The sequence below is a fragment of the Triticum aestivum genome, chromosome 7A, assembly GCF_018294505.1.
Source record: "Triticum aestivum cultivar Chinese Spring chromosome 7A, IWGSC CS RefSeq v2.1, whole genome shotgun sequence".
Lineage (NCBI taxonomy): Eukaryota > Viridiplantae > Streptophyta > Magnoliopsida > Poales > Poaceae > Triticum > Triticum aestivum.
In genome coordinates this window covers 690912985-690921110 of record NC_057812.1, presented here as the reverse complement: position 1 = coordinate 690921110, position 8126 = coordinate 690912985, and the positions used below count along the sequence as shown (strand labels likewise).

Below are 8126 nucleotides of genomic sequence, written 5' to 3'. Positions count from 1 at the left end.
TTGATTGTGTTTTTGTTGTCATAAATTGTGAGATGTCAAATGATAGATTTAAAAGTTGGGGTCGAGGCAAAGACTAGAACCCTCAAATCCAATCCTTAAAGCAGTTTACGGGTTGGGTTTGAGGATTTTAGTATTTGCCTCTGTTTTTCAACCCTTAAAAGTGTCAAAAAGTGGCACAACTCAACTCTTAAAACTGTTTTTAAGATTTGAGGGTTTGAGAGTTCTACTAGTAATGCTCTTAGCTGGCTTAGTCGCATGGCCAATCAGGACGATCATGCACATCCCCTTGTTAGAGTCTGAAGCAAAATGGAGCTCTCCCGTGCGTTTGGATTCTGGGCCGTTGGATCGGTTTCGTGATTGCGTTCTGGCCGTTGGATCTCGGGCTCGGTCGTCTCCAGCCGTCGGATGTTTACTCGGTCGTCTCTAGCCGTCGGATATTTTCCCTACAGCCGTGTCCCGCCCGGCCGTGCCACCGCGCGTAATTACGCTGCCCCACCAAGGGCATTATCGTCATTTCACTTGGCTGGGAAAAGATCTGTAGCGCAGGCAGGGGCGAGGCCGTAGAGCCGTCGTCCCCCTCCCCTTCCAGCCCGCCTCTCTCCCCCTCCCGCGCCCGCCTCTCTCCCTCTCCCTCCCGCGCCCCTCCCTGCCCCGCCGCCGCCGGCCGCCGCTCCCCGCACTCGCTCCTCCTCCCCCCGCATCTCCCTTCCTCCCACGCAGCCGCCTCTCTCCCTCGCTCGCTCCTCATCTGGCGACAGCGGCGGCTCCCGCGCCCGCATTCTTCCTCCTACCAACCACGGCGCTCCTCCCCATCGCCATGGACGAGCTTGAGCTCCAGGTGCTCCTTCTCTGCCCAGAAGCCCAAGGGCGTTGCGGGGCGGCAAGGGGCTCAGCCTCAACCCGCCAACCCTAGCTGCCCCCACGCCGCCGCCGGCTCCTTCTCCCGGCCTGCCGGATCCCGTCGTCCGCATCCCCGGCGTCGTCGCCGTTGCCGTCGTCCTCGCGTGCACTCGGCAGGAGAAGTGCGGCTCTCCTCTTAGCCCGTCTCAGTTCTCTCTTGCTCTCTCAGTCCCCTTTCTGCCTGGTTCTTGCCACTGATGCGCCACCTCCTGGTTCATCATGAAGGTATTGCATGATAGGTGCTCGATAAATTGTGAGGGTGGGCTAATGAGTAGTTTTTTAATGGTTGGGCCTGCGATGGCATCGATTAAGTCTGTGTTGACAAGACCAGCTGGGTTTGAGATGACTAGGTTGTTAGCACAGTCTCCTGGATGCAATGCTCCTCTTGTTTCTTCTTATCTTACCAATGGATTTGTTTGGGCTAAGAAAATGCACTCTCTCTGGATCTGTGATGCCACCACTTTCTGCTATCAAGTAGTGGTTCTTACATGGTTTCCGTATGTCAAATCGTGCCATATGTGACCTTTTGCTTCACCGTAGTATTAATTAATGTAAGATGCATATTTTTAGAAATATCAATGATTGTGTGATGCTTAATTAGGCCTGAAACATTTATCTTGCCAAATTTCTGTGCATATGGCGACCTCTCCGACCTTTTCTACTAGGAGATGATGCTGGTTCTAAAATTATGATCATATATTTATGAAGTTCTTTTTTTTCTTGAGCTCGTGTTCTTTTTATTTTGCCATATGTGACCTTTTGCTTCACCATAGTATTAATTAATGTAAGATGCAGATTTTTAGAAATATCAAGGATTGTGTGATGCTTAATTAGGCCTGAAACATTTATCTTGCCAAATTTCTGTGCATATGGGGACCTCTCCGACCTTTTCTACTAGGAGACTATGCTGGTTCTGAAATTATGATCATATATTTATGAAGTTCTTTTTTTCTTGAGCTCGTGTTCTTTTTATTTTGCCGATCAGGTACTTCATGGCAGCGCTGTGGACAGCATCACCGTAACCACATTGATGGTCCAAGTCCCAGCTCACAACATCACTTTTTAGTTCTGCTGTGAGCACCTCAACAGCTCAACGTCAGCTATTATTGATGTAGCTGCATATAGTCATTCTATGATCTATTTTGGCTACCATCATTTTTAGGTGGGCCGTGAGCACCTCAACCACTCAATATGATCTATACCATGATTTCTGAAATGAGTTGTTTATGTTAATCTTTGCTTGTGCTTCTTATTACATAGTGATAAAGTGTCTTCTATTTATGTACTCTTCCTCACAATCCCAGTTATCCATGTTTATGTACATGTCTTCTGTCTCTGATCTGCAGGTTGTTATGCTGGTTTTCTCTAAGCTTGAAATATACGTAGCCTATATATCTACAAAAAGGGATCAAGAACTATATGTGGGCTACTCATTATAGTCGCTATCGATATTAACTCTTTTGCATGTTTGCATCTGAATCAATCATCTGCTCTCTACTAAATGTATGTGAGCTACTCATTTGGTTATATATGAGCTACTCATTTGCTTATACTGTGTAAATAGGAATCAATAATAAAAGTATATGGTACAAAGCTGTGCCCCCTAGCTTTTTTCCCATTGGTCTTGCTAAGCAAGTTAATGTATATCTTCATTTATATAGCATCTCTACCGTTCTAATATGTTTAGCTATATATGTTCACTTGGTCCCTTAGTTACTTCCTCGGCCCTCTTGGCTGCCACCGAATAGATTTTTATATTTTTGTATATCTTGCTCAGCGTCCTATGCTCCATATAAGCTTTCCTATATATTTATAAATTTTCATCTGCATTAAAGTGATACATATATGTGATGATTTCTGACTTGACTTATGCTAGGATTAATCCTGCAGCAATCGGTATAGTCAGTGTTGTCTGGATGTGTTGTACCATATTAGATTATGTGTTCTGCCCAGCAGGGATTATTTATCGATGCTTCTTGGTGTATCTAGAGAGTCTGATTAGAGAGAAGTCAGTTCACATCTCAGTGGCTTTTGTTGTTTAATTTACACAACATGTGCAGGTTCATATAGCAGTATGCATGTGTGAATATAAACTCTTCATGCAATGTGGCAGTAAAAGGCCTTTCGATTTTACCTTAGGCACTACAGGCAGCTAATAGATAGGCCCATTGCTTGCATGATGATAAGTTTTGAACTGACGGTGTTCTTGACAATAGTTGCATCAGTGCACACGAGGTCCAAAGAAGCGTTGTTTCATGTTTCATTTACTTTTCTATTGCAATCACTCATCCAAAAAGAATATTCAGTGCACCTGTAAAACATCTAACAAAAATAATCATAGACCCTTCTTTCTAAATCAGAATATAACAGTACTAAATCAGCTAGATGGGTTGTAGATGCTTTATTACTCCTTGTTGAGTGATAACCAGGGCGGCTCCATTGTATAAACAGATTGATGTGGTGATAAGAGATGAGGCGGGTAGGTTATATGATCGAGGAAAGCTGAATCTGAGCCCACTATGCAATGAACCCTGAACCCTTTTTATTTGTATTTAAAGGTGTTGCTTATTTATGCTCCAGTGTTTATAGCCGTCTTATGTAAGGATTTCTTCTCTCTCATACCTTTATTGCATATGAGTTGTTCTTGATCTTTTATTGTTTGTTGGGGGCTTTCTTGTTTTGTTGGGGGCTTTCTTGTTTTGTTGGTGCCTTACCGTCAAGCAGATCCTTGGATTTAGCTAGGTTATCTGTTTCATTGCTTGGTTTTTTGCCTGTTAAAGAGAAGCTTAGGTCTATATGGATTCCTGAGGTAATATCCATTGTTTCTCATAGTTTAGTTACAACTGATTTCCGAGTTCTAACTCATTCATGTTATTTCATTATTTCTCCTCTTTGTACCGCTATTTATTTCAAATTCTGAAATAAGGATGGCCTTGGTGGCTGTATTTACTTGCGCTTTGTTTATATATGATTGGTATTAGATTCTTTGAGAAAATTTGTTGTTACATTAGTGGTCTAGCTAGATTGCAAGAAAGGGGCTGTATCTTCCCTTTCGGTGCTCAGCGGGAGGAGTGCGCTCGCTGCCAGCCCTGACGAGAGGTGTCGCCGCCCTGGTCAGATTTGGCTGCCTCCACCACCACCCACTTACAGGAGGCCCCTGCCACTCCTCCTCCATCGCATGGTCATCACTGGGAGGAGGAGCAGCTCTGCCTAGAGGCATCGCCATCGGCTAGAGGGCGTCAGACTCTCGTCCTTGCGTTCATGCACCTCCGGGAAGAAGAAGACCCGAGGTAAGCAGCCTCCAATTTGCCGTGCGAATTGAGCAGTGAGTGCCCTCTCCACTTCCCCCTTCCCTGTCTCTCTCACACGTGGATTTACCAGTTCATTCGCTCAAGATCTGATATTTCAATATGTTCATTTGCAAGGGGTTGGATCCAAGAGGCAGAGATGCAGTCCTCCAGAGCTGTTGGGAAGAAGAAGAAGAAGAAGAAGAAGAAGAAGAGTAAGCTCATATTCCTCTTCTATGTTGATTTAGTAGACGAAAAAATTAGGAAGAGGATTAGGAAGAGTATCTGCAGATCTATCTTCCTGCTCCCAGTCTCATGATTTATCATGTAGCTAGGTCTCTTTCATGTGCATATCCTATGCAGTTTCTTTTGATGGAAATATTTAGTTTGTTCTGATCTCATGGACACTATTATGTTTTATGACTGAATAATGTATAGCTATGATGGATGTTCTCATTCCTGTGACTTATCATTCGGAGATAATAGTTGATGAATGGTGAATCATGGCTTTCTTTTGTATAACATTTTGAAAACTTGGCCCTTTTGGTATATCATGTAGCATTTCCTTTGGTTAGCTTGTCATTTTCTTTGGTTAATCTTCCTGCACTGACCGCTTGGTGTTGCTGATGGCACAGATTGCAAAGGATGGCGAGATTGAGCATCTGAAGTAAAGCTCAGACCTGCACATGTCCAAGTGTCAGTCGCTTGAATTGATTGGGCAGAGGGACATAGATATAAGAGAGAAGGATGGTGTCATTCAGAGCTACCATTATAAGACAGTGAGCTTCCCTAATACCCTTACACTTCTACTAGTAAATATGTAGCGATCGAGTTGAGAGTACAGGGTCATGTGAAAAAATCGTCACTTGGTACAATCTGATATAGTTGTTGCTTGGTTTCTACTCTTCACATGTGCATTTGTTGGAGATGTTCGAGTCTAACACTGATTTTATGCTTTTTTTTTCATTTCGTTTGCACAATTTATGCATCCCATTTTTTTGACTGAGAACCTGCTAATTTATGCTTTTGGTTGCTGCTACCAATTGTTCTTTCGAGAAAATAACCACATATTTTTTTTTGGTTGTGGTGCACATAACTAATTATAATTCATCAGCAAAACTATTTATGTTGGGTTGTTCGAGATAGGTATCTTATAACATTTCTTGGGTTTAAAGCCCATGCTATTGTGGATTTTGTATAGATTCAGAGTTTCCTTTTGGATGGTTTGTTAGGTCAACCAATAGTGAAACTTGCAAGTAACTTAGTAGAAGATAAAGTATCCAGTTTGACCAAGCTACAAGCTTATTACCAACCCTTGTGTAAATTGACCAAACAACTGGAATATCACTAAGCAAATTAGGTGCAAAGCAACAGACCCCTTTAGAGCAACCAGGGACAGAATATGATAATTTGTACTTGCTACCATTTCTGTGTTTTACTTCTATCATAATCGAATGTTTCTTTACTTTATTATCATCCTGTAAAGTGCAAATGCTATATGCTTCGGCAAAACGTTGAGACCGGCACCCTTGCGCCAAGTAACTTAGTAGAAATTATGTTCATATGAAGCAAAAGAAAGACATGCAGTACCTTGCAATTACATCATGATTATTAGCCTATTGTAGCCATTTCATTCCATTTTTGCCACTTGTGTTGTTCGTATACTGAAATATTTTAGTCTATATGGGTCTTTAGAATGTTATGGCTGTAATTGTAATATGTTAGTCAAATTAATTATATTATTGAAATATTGTGGTTCTCTATAGATGTCGACTCTAATTGGTGACTGAATTAGACTTACATGAATTACCATATTGTGGTTCTGTACTAAAATAAATTCTTCTCCAGTCTAAGCTCTAAGACCACATGAACTACTATATTTTCTCACTTGTTGGCTATAGTAAAAAACAGGGGCATGCTTTAATAGTGCCACCTTTTGTTTGCAGTACTATTGTTGTGCCAGTTAACAGGGTAGATTCTGTCACATTGAAATTAAAAATTGAGCAACAATATTTTATTTAGGACTTAAGAGTTGCCTCCCTATGTGAGTGAGCTTACTATTCTTTTTTTTATTTGTAGGATGGGGAGCTGATGAACCCAGGGTCCTGACAGATATACCTCATCTTCCCAGCGGACAACACCTTCCTCGAGGAGGACGACTCCAACTACTTCAGCTATCTCGGCTGTCCTGGCCTTTTATGAAAGATAAATCAATGATTTATGTCAGCACAAGCTACCGGCAGCTTCCTCGCGTGCAATGCTATTTGAAGACCATTCAAGTGATTTAAAAGAGAAGATGTCCAGAATGTCTAAGAAGATTGAAGATGACGATCAAAAGATTGACATATTAAGCGATTGCCAAGATGTGAATAATGCTTGCCCCTGCCTTTAGTAATACCTTGCTCTTCTTTACGAAATCTTTCCTATTACATATTGATGCAACAACTTGCAAATTTTGATATCCCTATTTACATACATTACTCAACGGCTGACCTGTACAGAGTTGCGTGGCAGGCATGTGTTCTCAGCCATCTTATCAATTGTAGGCTTAGCATAATTTGCTTCGTCTAACAATTCCTTTGTTTGTCCATATCGATTCTGATTTTAGAGGACACATGTTTTGGTAGGAAGTGTATTGTTCTTATGTTTTTTCCGAGTATATGCTGATTGATGAAGTGACTGATGTTCCATATTATGAAATCCCTAATTAATGGATCGCTTGGTAGGTGTGTTTTATGAATGCATATGCTAAATCTAGGATTAGGTGTGCGGCAAATTATGCTATGATATGACAATTGTCGCAGAAGTGAGCTAGCCGAGGTGGGGAGGGCTGGGCGCACCAAAATTTTGGTGTCTATACAAACAGCTGCGCAGCACAGTCAACATCCTTTCGCCTCAGCGTCGCCGGCAACCAGCACGGCAGCACGACCCCTCTCCACATCGTTGTCTCCACCCGCCCGGCACCGCCTCGATCGATCGGGTGGCAGCCTAGATCGCACTGTCCCCGTGAGATGAAACACGCTGCTCCAACCCGCCGGGCACGCACGCAGCAGCGCAGCGCATGCAGCAGTTTCAAGTCTCCACCGATCATGCCAGCCGCCCCGTGCATCTTCCCTGGCTCACCACCAACATTGCCATGCCTCGCACGCCGCAATCCACACCTCGTCGACCTCGCCAGCACGCGTGCATCCATGCCACTTGCGGCTCTGGAAACAGGCTCCCAGCCCGTAGTCTCCAACCATCAATCGTTTCCGTGAGGACGAGTTCACGAGATTCCCATCGATCCGGCTAAATGAGGAAAATAAACAAAAAAAGATTTGTGCACGACAGGTGGACATACAGGTGAGTCGGGAACGGATAAACTGCGTCTCTAGGATAGACATGTAGCAAGATCGGGATCGGACAAGTTGTGTAATAAAGATGCACATGCAACTAGGTTGAAACGGAGTATGTTGTATGCCAAAATTAGACATACAAATTAATTTCAAGCAAGTTTATGTGCGTTAAAAATAGACATGGAACATATAATTCCAAAGTGTTGGCCGTCGCTCTGCCGACTCTTCATAATCGACTAAAAGAGAGGACGTGGGCATAGCCCAGTGGTTGAGGGCGCATGATTGTAAACCCAACGACCAGAGTTCGATCCACGTCGGGGACGAATTTCTGGAATTCTCATGAGGGATGCTTCTTCTATATCAATAAACCGTGGGTGCTAGTGCCCATGGAGTTTCATTTTTTTTTTCATAATCGACTAAAAGAAGGACGGGAAATGAGAAGAGAGAGTGAGGAACAGAAGGAAAAGACCTGAAGAAAATGCCTACCCGTGCCTTCCTATTCTGTCCATGACCCACGTACAAACGATAGAAAAAGGCCAACGTCCAAACAAAAAACAACTAGAAAACAACTTTGCCCATACTGCTAGCCCATATAAACCAACAG

At 43.1% G+C, this 8126-nt stretch overlaps 1 long non-coding RNA gene across 4 annotated transcripts; it reads left to right on the top strand.

Annotated features, from left to right (window-relative positions):
* Positions 1–598: 598 nt before the first annotated feature.
* On the top strand, positions 599–6817 carry LOC123149379 (uncharacterized). Of its 4 annotated transcripts, XR_006474617.1 has the most exons (6): positions 599–1125; positions 1886–2062; positions 2247–4190; positions 4326–4402; positions 4823–4966; positions 6267–6817. It is a non-coding gene; the product is annotated as an uncharacterized lncRNA (long non-coding RNA). The 4 variants fall into 4 exon arrangements; XR_006474616.1 differs by having other exon boundaries at positions 599–1022; positions 1886–4190; XR_006474615.1 differs by having other exon boundaries at positions 1886–4190.
* The last annotated feature ends 1309 nt before the right edge of the window (positions 6818–8126 follow it).